The sequence below is a fragment of the Acinonyx jubatus genome, chromosome X (assembly GCF_027475565.1).
Source record: "Acinonyx jubatus isolate Ajub_Pintada_27869175 chromosome X, VMU_Ajub_asm_v1.0, whole genome shotgun sequence".
NCBI lineage: Eukaryota > Metazoa > Chordata > Mammalia > Carnivora > Felidae > Acinonyx > Acinonyx jubatus.
Window position 1 is genome coordinate 97,981,246 of NC_069389.1, and position 14,231 is coordinate 97,995,476.

Sequence of the window (14,231 nt, forward strand, 5' to 3'; positions counted from 1 at the left end):
ATAATGATGCTGGAAATTAGGAAAGCAATGGAGGATTCTTAGTCGGATTTAATAGGCTTGGGCACTTTGCTAACACACTGCAGTGGATCAATTGAAGTTAATTATTATACAAGATTAAACCCCAAGTAACTACAGTACATCAAACCAATGCAAAAAGCTCTGGCTCAGGGAGGAGAAAAAACAAACATGAATTCTAGAGGCAAGACTTTTCCATCCCGTTCTTACCTCACTACATTTTGCATATAAACATAATAGACTAATACAATATGAAATAGAGCATATTAAATTCTAAGAGTGAGATATAAACTTCACCTACTGTCTCTATGGAATACTTAACCTGGGGACCTAAAGGAATGGCTGTGAATTTTCTTAACGTTTCTATTTATTTTTGGATAGTTGATTTGTCTTCTACTGCTTGCCCAGATTTACATATCTACCCACTGGGGACTCAACCTTTTACGATCATTGACCATTGCAAGAAAAAGAAGTATCTGAAGAAGCCACAAAAGCAAATAAATGGGATTTCACCTTTATTCACTGCCTGAGTCACTTCAAGGAAGCATGGCTAAGCCTGGAATAGGTGCTTAATAAATAATTCTTGTATGAGAGTTATTTAGGTTCTTTAGGGACCTAACTGGGAGAGACAAAGGAACATACTAGGAAGGAGAAAACAATGACAAGGCACATTGATGCTAATTCATGGTCATTAAGTGATAGTAATATACCTTGTTGGCAGGATGTTTTTTTTAAGTATCACCCATTTCTTCCTGACAGTTCCTTTTCCTTGCCCTTCCCCTCACTGAACAGCTAAACAGTTCTGTGCTCATTTGCTTTGGCAGACAGCAGAAATGGCATAAAGCAGTGGGGAGCAAGAGGCATCTCATCTTGGCATTTGGGTTTCAAAAGCCTAGCAAAGGGCTCACAACGCAAATAATGCTAGTGAAAAAGTAAAAATTTCCCCAACCATCCCCCACCAGACCAGGAAAAGATGTCCTAGGATGAGAGAATTAAGAAAAGGTAGAGAGGAAGCAATGAGAATATAGATGTCAAGTGTTCCAAGAGAGGGGGCCAGAAATAAAAAGCCACATAGGTTTTTGGTTTCTAAGATATAGGGAATTTAGACCCCATTTTCAGATGAAGCCTTTGGGAGACAATAAGATACATGAGGGACAAGTAGCTCTTAAACATGTCTCAGCAGAAGGGAACTTAGCCTCACTGCGCTTTACTACACCTTGTTGTAGAGCAGGAACAGCTGACTGATTTCTGAGAGCACAAGAGTGACATGGAAGTAGCATTGAAAAACAATCAACCTAGGGGCACCGGGTGGCTCAGTTGGTTAAGCGTCTGACTTTGGCTCAAGTCATGATCTCACGGTTCATGAGTTTGAGCCCTCGGGCTCTCTGTTATCAGCGCAGAACCTGTTTTGGATCCTTTGTCCACCCCCCTCCCATCTCTTTCTGCCCCTCCCCTACTTGCACTCTCTGTCTCTCAAAAAGAAATAAACATTAAAAAAAACCAATCAACCTAAGGGAGCCATGAAGAGCAAGGATCATCCCTCCTGATGGTGTTTATGAACCACTGATGTAGGCTCAGATGAGGCATGGGTATCTCAATAGATACTTACATGGGCAGAATTTATTGAAGATACAACATATCCAATTGAAGATACAACATATCCTCCCAATATCTTGGCACTACGTGAGTTCTCCATCTAGCCCTCAATAACTTAAACACAACCCAAGTCAAGAAGTGTGAAATGCCCAGACTGACTACAATTAAGTTTCCAAACTCTGTTGGCATGAAACTTTCAAGTTGAAATTTATTAGAAAAAGAGTTTCATTTTTTCATACACATGGGTTTATGGACTGAGATTCATGCCTATATATCTGTAAGCATATATCCAACAAAATACACACTAAAGAAGTGTTAAAATAGGGATGGACAAGTTATTCAATAAACATTGATTCACTGGTCACTATGGCTTTGATTAGGAGGTGGTAAGAAACATATAATGGCAGGGGTATGTGGTAGAAATTCACAGAACCCCAACTGAAGTGTTGGAATTTTAAGGCCCAAACACGGTAGTAGACCAGGAGACAGATAAGAAACTGGCATGGAAAGAAAATGACATTCACCTAGTTATTTAACTTTGCATGAAAATATTGGCTCTCAAACTTTAGTGCAAATATGAGCCAACTTTGATGGATTTTTTTTTTTCACAATACATACACAATGGCCTCAGTACCAGATTTTGATTCCATGGATATAGAGCAAGAGTCAGCACACTTGTGCCATAAAGGTCCAGACAGTAAATGTTTTAGGATTTCCTGGACATGTGGACTCTGTCACAACTATCCAATTCTGCCCTGGGGTGCAAAAGGAGCCACAGACTATACATACATGAAAAGATATATCTGTGTTCCGATAAACTTCTATTTACAAAAATAGGTGGCAGCTTGGATTTGGCCCACAGGCCACAGTTTTCTGACCCCTGTTCTCAAACAAGTCCTGAAGCCTATAATTTTTTAAAGTTCTACAAGTGATTCAAATCACAATTTTCCAGAAAGCTTCGATTTTTATACAAATACATTACTTATGCGGGGTAACACATTAATATTTTAGGTATCCTTATCAAAGTTTTATTTAATTAAAAAAACAGGAAATTGGGGCAAAAGATACCTGGGTCTCATTCATGAATGGCTACGTAAAAGTTATACAAAAACCCTAAATTAAATATTATCAGCTAGAAACCTCTAGTATAGAAAAAGAATGAGCTATCATAATTAAGTAGAACTAATGCTGGGAATAGAAAAACATTACATACCCTTGAATCCAATGATTTCATTTCTAGGACTCATACAGATACATGTTAAGTGATTTAGGTAGGAAAAGTATTTACTCACTGCAGCATTGTTCGTAATAGCAACAGAGGGAAAACCATATAAAGGTCTATTAACAGGAGACTGGTTGATACTACATGCTTAAATATGCATAGAATGTCTCTAGAAGAGTATACAGGAAACTAGTGGCTTCTTCTAGAGAGAGGAACTGGTTGACTAAGAAATAGGGCTAAAGGGGGGCGCCTGGGTAGTTCACTCGGTTAAGCATCTGACTCTTGATTTTGCCTCAGGTCACGGCCTCATGGTTTGTGAGTTTGAGCCCAGCATCAGGCTCTGTGCTGACAGCGCAGAGCCTGCTTGGGATTCTTGGGATTCTCTCTGCTTGGGATTCTCTCTCTCTGCTTGGGATTCTCTTTCTCTCTCTCTCCCTTGCTCTCTGCCCCTCCCCACCACTGTGCATGCGTGCATGCACTCCCCTCCCCCTCAAAATAAATAAATAAACATTTTAAAAGTTTTTTAAAAATATAAGGCAAAAGGGAGACTTGCTGTATATATTTTGGGGCTTTAGGGGCTTATATAATGTGCAAATGCAACATATTCAAATGAGTAATTATTATAATTTTAAAATTACATTGCATTAATTGATTCATTTAGCAAACCCTTATTGGCCTCTTACCTCAGGGTAGAGCAATAAACATAGATATCTGGCAGAGGAAACAACCAAGCAAACAATCTGGAAAACGGTGGCTTCAGTGTCCAGGTGCAACCACCAAAAATTTGTTCAATTGTCTTGAGAGAGGAGACAGAAGCATATAATCAGTATTTATTTATATGCCCCCAAAGTGATTCTAATATCTAGAATAACATAGCTAATATATTTGAGAGCTAATTAGTTTAAATAAGTATAGACTGATGGTGAAAAAACCTAGAGAAAATCTTAATTGCATCTGAGAATGCCACATCTCCTGAGGACATAAAAAGTGCATGATGTCATTTTCAGAATAAAGGAGGGATCAAGAAATGAGTGAATGTCATTGACCAGTTCTTCCACCTTCTAGAGTAATCCAGTGAGCATAATTCCTCATCCTGGCCCCAGGCATTCCAGGAGAGCAATAGCTCCAATGCTCCCATTTTATCTACTTTCCTACTTGCACCCAAAGAAGAATGAGAAGAGAACCCCATCCCACACCCACACCCCATAGAAAGGTTCTATTTTTTTCTTTGACTTACTAAGGGACTACTGTAATAAAAATGCTAACTCTGTCTTCCAACACCTTCTGGGTCACTATTGCCTTAGACCCCTAACAAGCTGACTTATATGTGTGCCGAATGAACCCACCCATGAGCAAACATTGAAAGTTCACAATCCAGGGGTGCCTAGGTGGCTCAGTTGGTTGAGTGTCTGACTCTTGATTTCTGCTCAGGTCATGATCTTACAGTTGTGGGATCAAGTCCCACATCAGGCTACGCACTGTGTGTGGGGCCTGCTTGGGATTCTCTCTCTCTCTCTCTCTCTCTCTCTCTCTCTCTCTCTCTCTCCCTTTGCCCGGCACATGCATGCACTCTCTCTCTGTCTCTGTCTCTCTGTTTCTCTCTCTCTCTCTAAAATAAAGAAAAAAAAAGTAAATTCACAATGCAGCTAAGGAGACTCAGCAACTTGAGGGAACAGCCAAGATGAACAACCAGGATTTGTGGCTTGTTTTCTTTTTTCTTTTCAAATTTTTACTTAAATTCTAGTTATTTAACATACTGTGACTGCTATTGAGGCAGACATAATTATAAGGGAAAGAAGAGAGCTTTCAAGGAAAATGGTGAGGACCCTTAAAAAGACATAACTAGAATGCAAAACAGGGGAGTCCAGAAAACATTTTTTTACAGTTTAAAAAATCAGTAAATAGAATGGCCAATGGTTAAAACTGGAAGATAAAATAAAAGATCTTTTAACACACAGAGAAAAATACATTAAATGGGATTTATTAATGAAAAGATAAGACATATTGAAAGTAGTTCCAGAAAACAAACCACTAAATAATAGTTGTATAGGAAGAGAAAAAAAATAGATGGAAATCAATGATCAAAGAAACAAAAAAACAAAATTTATGTCAACTAGAAAGACTTTAGATTTCAGATTAAAAGTGATCCCCAGGGACCCCTGGGTAGCTCAGTTGGTTGAGCATCTGACTCTTGATTTGGACTCAGGTCATGATCCCAGGGTCGTGGGATCAAGCCCTGCATTGGGCTCATCATTGAGCATGGAGTCTGTTTGAGATTCTCTCTCTCTCCCCCCCTCTCTCCCCGTCACCCTTTCTCCCTGTCTTTCTCCCTTGCTCATCTTCTCTCTCTCTCTAAAATTAAAAAAAGGGATCCCCAAATCTCATGACCTGTTAATGAAAAAAAACATGCACACCTAGAAAGCCTATAGAAACATCTAAGTTACAAAGAAAGTAAAATCTTAGAGACACCAAGATAAATAAAACAGGTTGTTAATAACTAAAAGAGAATTTGACTAGCATTAAACTTCTTTTCTTCACCATTGGAAGTTAGAGGACATTGAAGCAATATGTATATATTCTGGAGAGTAAACAGACTTATTCAAAGTAATATTCATATGTGAGAGCAAAAAAAATCATGAACATAAGAAAATTCAGAAAGTATACCACTGTTGGTACAGCCACAGGGAAATCAGTACGGAGGTTCCTCAAAAATTAAAAATAGAAATACCACATGATCCAATAATTTACTATTGGATATTTACCCAAAGAAAACAAAAACACTAATTCAAAAAGATACATGCACCCTATGTTACTGCAGCATTATTTACAGTAGCCAAGATATGGAAGCAACCTAAGTGTCCATCAACAAATGAATGGATAAGGAAGATGCTGTGTGTGTGTGTGTGTGTGTGTGTGTGTGTGTATACATACATCCACAATGATAAAAAAAAAGAATGAGATTAAGCCACCTGAGACAACATGAATGGACTAGAGGTCAGACTGTAAAAGACAAATAACATATGATTTCACTCATAAGTGGAATAAAAAAAAATGAATGAACAAAAAGCAGAATCAGACCTGAGGGAGTGGGGGTGGGCAAAATGAGTGAAGGGGAGTGAGAGATACAGGCTTCCAGTTATGGAATGAATAATTCACAGGAATAAAAGGCACAGCATAAGGAATACAGTCAATATTGTAATGGCACTGTAATGGCGCTGTGTGTCAACCATACTAAAAAAATATTAAGCCAGTAATAGCATACATGGTACAAAACTAACAAATCATAAGGGGCATCTGGGTGGCTCAGTCATGATCAGTTAAGCATCCAACTCTGGATTTTGGCTCAGGTCATGATCTCACAGTTCCTTTGATTGAGCTCCACACTATTAATGCGGAGCCTGCTTAGGATTCTCTCTCTCCCCCTCTGTCTGCCCCTCTCTCTCAAAGAAATAAACTTTTTAAAAAATCATAAAATTGGGGGGGGGGGGAAGTGTACTACTCATATACTCTTTATAAGTAAATTACTCAAAGAAAGACTGTTTCCAAGTGAAAATTATAGCAGATGAAAGAACTCAAGATGAGGGAAGGTAAAATGTATACAAAAGAGTGGTGAGCCATCCTTCTTGCAAAATGTATTGTTAAAACTTAAATGAATGATAATATGAGCACAAACTGTCACATAAATGTTAAGAAAGGTGTATTGGACTATAATTTACATTTTGTAAAGTACAATATATAGTCATATACTGGAAATAAATTATTTTTTTAAACAAAGTTTGGGATTTGGTACAGAAAAGAGGGAGTGAGGCACTTAAACCTGTGTAAGAAATTTCTTTGAACATAGTGGTAAAACATTTTGGAGATTGGAAAACATACCTTATTTGATTCTGTTCTTTTGATAGAAGAATATAGCTTTAAATGCTACAAAAATGTAGAAATGTATCACTAGAGAAATAGAGAATTTATGAATTAACATAGGACAAAAGAGAAATGTTCTCACTCTGAGAAATCTAGATATGACAAAGGATAAATGAGCAAATAATAACAAGAATAGTAAGTAATAAACATAAAATAAGAAAAAAGGAAAAATTTAAACATATCAATTATCCCCCAAAATGGAAATGGATTGAACTCCCTTTAAAAAGATAAGAAAGAAAGAAAGAAAGAAAGAAAGAAAGAAAGAAAGAAAGAGGAAGGGAGGGAAGGAAGGAAGGAAAAGAAACAAATTGCAAATTAAATTAAGAAATAAATGTTGAAAATAAAGGAATAAGCAAAAATATATTAGGCAAATATTAAAAAGAAAGCAAGAATTGTGATACTGGTACAAGGAAATGAGAATCAAAGTGAAAAGTATTAAATGGCACAAAGAGAAACATTTGGTCATTGACTTATTTATTGAGCATCTACTATGTGTCAAGCATTGTTCTGGATACAAGGAAAAGCCAGTGACCAAACAGAATAAAAGAGCTGCATTTGCACACCTTGCATTATAGTAGCAGAGGATAGATACTAAACAAAAAAAGTAAATTATTTGGTATATTAGATGTGATAAATGCTGTGGAGAGGAAAAACAAGGAGAGAGCAGTGAGAAATACCTTAGGTGAGGTTAGAGAAGCCTATCTAAGAAGGCAACATTTGAGCAAGGACTTAAAACAGGTGTAATGGTAAAAGATACTAAGATACTAAGAAGATGTAAGATATAACTCACAAGTACTTATGCACCAAACAACATAAGAGCAAACGCTCCCAGAATTACAGAGAGAAAGCAATATAACTATATAAAGTGATAAATGTTAATAGATGTCTTTCAGAAAAACTAGTAAGGATAGGAAGGATTTCTGTCCCCTGCAAGGAAAGAATATGCATTTTCTTCTATGGCTATGGAACATTTGTAAAAATCAGTCATGTACTTGACACAAAGAAACCTTAAGAAATTCATAAGGTTTTAAAAAGCCATATTTCCCTAAGAATGGCACAAAAAATTAGAAACAACAGCAAAAATATAACAGTATCTTAAGGATCTGGAAACTGAGAAATGCTTGGATAAAAAGAAGAAATTAAAATAGAAATCATGACTTATCTAAAATGTATCCCCAAAATGTACTTTTCACTTTGTATTAAAAGCTATGGGCAAGCCAGGAACAGAAGGAAACTGTCTCAGTGTAATAAAAGCCATCTATGACAAACTTGTGGCTAACATCATACTCAATGGTGAGAGGCTGAAAGCTTTTCCTTTAAGATCAGGAAACAGGCAAGAAGGCCCGCTTTCACCACTTTCGTTGAGCATAATACTGGTCATGTTAGCAAATAGGTTAGTAGAAGTTATTAGGCCATTAGGCTAATTAGGCTATTATTTCTTATTAGAAAAAGAAATAAAAGGCATCCAGATTGGAAAGGAAGAAGTAAAATTACCTCTGTTTGCAAATGACATGATCTTACATATACAAAACCTTAAAGGTCCCACGAAGGGAAAAACTACTTGAGCTAATAAATGAATGCAGCAAAGGAGCCGGACACAAAGTCAACACACAAAAATCAGTTGCATTTCAACATACTAACAACAAATGATCTGAAAAGGAAATTAAGAAAACAATTCCATTTACAAAAGCATCAGAAAATAAAATACATAGGAGCATCTGGGTGGCTCAGTCGGTTGAGCATCTGACTCTAGATTTCAGCTCAGGTCCTTATCTCCTGGTTTGTGAGTTTGAGCCCCTACTGGGCTCTGCACTGGCAGTGTGGAGCCTGCTTGGGATTCTCTCTCTCTCTCTTTCTCTCTCTCTCTCTCTCCCCCCCCCACCAGCGCGCTCTCTCTCTCTCTCTCTCTCTCTCTCTCTCTAAGTAAATAAATAAAAGCTTAACAAAAGAAAGAAAAGAAAATACTTAGAAATTAATTTAACTAAGGAAGTGAAAGGCTAATATGATGAAAACCATAAAACATTGTAAAGTAGACATAAATAAATGGAAGGATGTCCCCATGTTTGTGTACTAGAAGACTTAATATGGTTAAGATGTCAATACGACCCAAAGCAATCTACAGATTCAGTGCAATCTATATCAAAATCTCAACGACATCTTCTTGCAGAAAGAGAAAAATTAATCCTAAAATTTACATGAAATCTCAAGGTACCTGGAATAACCAAAGCAATCTTTTTTTTAACAGTTGGTCAAAAATGGGGATGCCTGGGTGGCTCGGTCGGTTAGGCATCCGACTTCAGCTCGGGTCATGATCTCACGGTCCGTGGGTTCAAGCCCCGCATCGGGCTCTGTGCTGACAGCTCGGAGCCCGGAGCCCGCTTCGGATTCTGCATCTTCCTCCCTCTCTGTCCCTCCCCTGCTTGTACTCTGGCTCTATTTCTCAAAAATAATTAAATGTTAAAAAAATTTTTTTAAAAACCAGTTGGTCAAAAATGATACCATTTTTACATAAACAAATATGTGTATATAGAGATACATACAAAATCACTGGAAAATGTACACAAGGGTACACCCATGAACAGTAATTTCATATGGGTGATGACAGCAGTACTTTGGAAACTATTAATTGGCTTTATAGAGGTATCATTTACATACAATCAGATACACCCATTTTAAGTATACAGTTCAAACTTTGACAGTTTATACACATTGGTATTCACCACCACAATCAAGAGAAAACATCTGCATCTCCCCCCAAAAGTTTCTTCTCGCCCCTTTTAATCAATTCTACCTCCCACAACTTCCAGCCCCATTCACTGATCTGCTCTTTTGCAGAAGTACTCTGCATTTCTAAATTTTGCTTATCTGTGTATTGTAATATTCTCTAGTGAACATACATCTCTTTTTTTAATACAGAAAAAAAGTGTTTTAAAATTTAAAAATAATTTTAAAACTATGTTAAAAACAGGAAAGAAATGCTAAAAATTCATCTATGAGATAAAATTATTTCAAATATGATTTATATATTTCTTCCCTATAACATATGCACCAAAGGGTAGGATTTCCATTGTCCTGCTTTGTTCCTTGACTCTAAAGGACCTTCCCCCACCCCCCACTCACCCACACTCCAGTCACTAAGCTGACCCAAAGTTGCTCAGACCAACCCTGTCCCCAAAGTCAACAGCTCCCCACCCTTTCATGAATCAGTAACCTCCAGGGGTTATGACAATCTTCTCACCCAAAATGGAAAAAGGGGAGACAGCCCTCTTTTCAGAAGGTTGTAGCTATATGATTAATATAACATCGTGTGTCAACTATACTCAAATAAAAATAAGAAATAAAATAAAATAAATTGTCATGAATTTCATATGTCTATAACCAAAGCGATCTCGAAGAAGAACAAAATTGGAGGACTCACACCTCCTGATTTTAAAACTTACTACAAAGCCTCAGAGATGAAAACAGTGTGGTACTGGCATAAACACAGGTTTACAAATCAACAAAATAGAGTACAGAGACCAGACATAAACCTTCGTATATACAGCCAAGTGATTTTTTTGGCAAGGGTTTCAAGACCATTCAATGGGGGAAGGACAGTCTTTTCAGCAAATAGTAATGGATGTTCACATGCAAAAGAATGAACTTGGACCCTTACCTAACACCATACACAATAATCACCTAAAAATGGATCAAAGACTTAAAAGTAAGAGCTAGAACTATGAAACTCTTAGAAGAAAATGTGGAGCAAAAGCTTCATGACATTGGCTTTGGCAATGATTTCTTGGATAGGACACCAAAGGCACACACAAACTGGATTTCATAAAAACTAAAAACTTTTGTGCATCAAAGGAACTATGAACAAAGTAAACACGCAACCTACAGAATGTGAAAGTCTTTGTAAACCATATATCTAATGAGGGACTAATATTCAGCATATGTGGAGAACTCCTAAAACTCAACGACTGAAAAACAACAACCCAATTCAAAAATGGACAAAGGACTTAAATATTTCTCCCATGATATCTCCCATGATAAAATAATGTCAAGCACACGAAAAGATGCTCAACATCACTAATTATTAGGGAAATACAAATCATAACCACAGTGAGGTACTACCTCACATCCATTAGGATAGTTACTATCAACAAAACAAAAAAAAAAAGAAAGAAAGAAAAGGGTGGTTCAGTCAGTTAAGCGTCTGACTCTTGATTTTGGCTCAGGTCACGATCCCACAGTTCACGGGATCGAGCACTACATCGGGCTTTGTGCCGACAGCACAGAGCCTGCTTGGGATTCTCTCTCTCCCTCACTCTCTGCCCCTCCCCTGCTTGTGCTGTCTCTGTCTCTCTCAAAGCAAATAAATAAACATTTTTTTCATTAAAAATAAAATTATCGTATGATCCAGCAAATATACCCAAAAAGTACTGAAGGCAAGGTTTTGGAGAGGTATCTCCACAACAGTGTTCATAGCAACGTTATTCACAATAGCCAAAAGGTAGAAACAACCCAAGTGTCCGTCAACAAATAAATGGACAAAGAAAAGGAGGTATAAATGTATAAGCATACAATGGACTATTATTAAGGCTTAAAAAGGAGGGAAATTCTGACACATGCCACAATATGGATGAACCTTGAAGACATTATGCTAAGTGAAGTAAGCGTTTCATGAAGATAAATACTGTACAATTCCACTTTTATAAGGTACACAGAGTACTCAAATACATATGCACAGAAAGTAGAGTGGTGGTTGCCAGAGGCTGGGGGAAGGGATTGGAGACTTATAGTTTAATGAGTACAAATTTTCAGTTTTGCAAGATAAAAAGAGTTCTGGAGATAGATGGTGGTGATGGCTGCATAATGATATGAATGTACTTAATACCAATGAAGTGCACACTTCAAAACAGTTAAGGTGGTAAATTGTACGTTACGTGTATTTTACCAGAGTGAAAAAATCTGAAAGATAAAAAAGAACATCAAATAACTATGGGATGTGTATAGAAGACGGGAAACTTCCCAATTTAATTTATAATTTTATAGCCTAAATATAAAGCATTATAAACATGCAAAAAAAGAAAACAAGGTGATTTATTCATATAAATATAAAAATTATAAATAAAATAGCAAAAAAAATCCAGCAGTTCATGAAAGATATTAGGAAATCTAACAACGTAATTTGTGCTAAAAAATTTAAAAGAGGGGCCGCTGGCTGACTCAGTCAGTAGAGCATACAAATCTTGATCTTCGGGTCATGAGTTTAAGCCCCACGTTGGGCATGGAGCCTACTTAAAAAAAAAGAAAAAAACTTAAAAAGAGAAAATCCAATAACAAATATATCAACAAATAATAATTAACATATTAAATTCTGGGGGCACCTGGGTAGTTCAGTCGGTTGAGCATCCAACTCTTGATTTCGCTCAGGTCATAATCCCAGGGTCATGGAACCAGCCCTGCCTTGAGCCCATGCTAAGGATGGAGCCTGCTTAAGACTCTCTCTCTCTCTCCCTCTGCCCCTTTCCCCTACTCGTGCTGTCTCTCTCTCTCTAAAATAAAAAAAAAATCAAAATAAGATATTAAATTCTGTGACTATTCCTGATAAAAACTCCAAAAAATAAAAAAAACGTAGAGATTATGTGGTGTTTCAGAGCAAAAACATTGGAACCTAACTACGTGGGTTTGAATCTCAGCTCCATTACTTCTTAGCTGGAAGTTAACTTTAAAGTGGGAATGATAATAATAGCTGTCTTATGGCTTAATGTATGTATGACACTTAGATGCACACTTGCTCTTCAGAAAGGCAGTTTGATATAGTAGCTGCGTGGATTCAAATCCAAGCTCACCGCTGCGAGCCATGTGACTTTTGGAAAGTTACTTAACCTTCTGTACCTCCGTTTTCCCTTTGTCTACAAAGAGGAATAATAATAAAGCTACATCCGTAAACTGGGAATAATAATAAATTATAGATTTTACAGATTTTTATGAAGATTAAATTAAAGCTAGAAGCACTTAGGCCACTGCCTGGCACATGCTAGGAATTGCTATGGCAACATTCAGCCTTCTGGGGTTACCTCTCCACGGCTCTGATCTCGCTGGCAACCTGCTCACAAATTCCAACCACTTTAGTCGGTCCCAGAATTGTGATCTCTGCCTCTTCTGCCTACCATTCTCTGCTTGGGTTCTGCCATCCTGGGAAACACAGCCAGGGAGAACATTTCCCCCTGGGTAGAAGTTGGACCTGCATCATATACTTCCTGTCTCTCTCAAGGATTGCAGTCCCACCTGGATCACTGTCACATACCTGTCAATAGTTGTTTTACGTATTATAGATCTAAAAAATTTCCAAGCTGTGTATGAAAATCTATAATCTCATTTAATCCTCACGATAGCCACAGGAGATATATACGTCCTAATTACAGAGGAGGAAACTGAATAAGGAGAGATTAAATAACCTATCCGTGGTTATGAAGCTCGTAAGTGGTGGAGTCAAAATTTGAAACTTGACACTTTTATTCTGGAGCTCAGGCTCTCAACCAGTACACTATACTGCCAACCTGGAAACATTTATTAAAATTAAAATGTGCATAGCTTTTGACTCAGCAATCTCACTTCTGAGAATTTATCCATCAGACATAAATGCACTAGTATATCAAGATATATATGTAAATGTGTTTATTGCAGAATTTGTAATACTTCTAAAAATACTGAAGCCAGTCTAAATCTGATAAGAGACTTTATAAGGGAACGGTTGAATAATTAAAGCGCCTTTGTACATACCATGGAATATTACACGACTATTAAATGAGATTAATATGTATCGAATTGAGGATGTGCAGGACATATTAAAAATGAAAAGCAAATTCCAGGATAATATGCATAGTGTGACTCAGAAATGACTCAACTAATTTATGGCTCCCGCATAGACCTCTCTCCGGAACTTCAGGCTTCCCACTCAACGTTGCCTCTTAAAGTCTCAAAAGCAGTGCAAATGCAATATGTCCAAATCTGAACTCAGAGTTCTCTATGCCCAAACCGAATTGTTTCCAGTGTCCTCTTTCCTAGTTAATGCATCGTCATACGTCCGGATGTGTGAGCCGGAAGCCCAGGACTTGTGCCTTTGACATCTCCCTCCCACTCGTGTCGTCTTCCCCCCAGCGCACGTTTCCCACACTACACACGTGTCCCACTCGTCATCAAGCTCTGTTGATTTTATATCTGCAATCTATTTTCATTGTTTCCAATGCCGCCACTCCCAGGCAAATCGCTAGTGTCTCTCACTTGGATTGCTGCAGTATTCTCTAATCCAAACACAGGTAGCCTCTCCATATCAACTCTAGCCCTCTTTAATTCATCCTCTACCCTGCATTGTGAGAGCAAAGAACTGTCAATTTGGAAAGCTTTTGCCCTCAGCTCTTGATCAGACAAAAACAATGCAGCATTATCATAATCACAGTCTAAAGAATTCAATTGCCTTTTGTTGTGAAAA

At 37.5% G+C, this 14,231-nt stretch overlaps 1 long non-coding RNA gene across 1 annotated transcript in view; it reads right to left on the minus strand.

Moving 5' to 3' along the window:
* Window positions 1–14,231, minus strand: part of LOC113597657 (uncharacterized) — a 33,465-nt gene that overhangs the window by 807 nt on the left and 18,427 nt on the right. The window contains exon 2 of the long non-coding RNA XR_003418448.2: window positions 3,517–3,629. This is a non-coding gene — a long non-coding RNA (uncharacterized LOC113597657). The remainder of the gene's footprint in view (window positions 1–3,516; window positions 3,630–14,231) is intronic.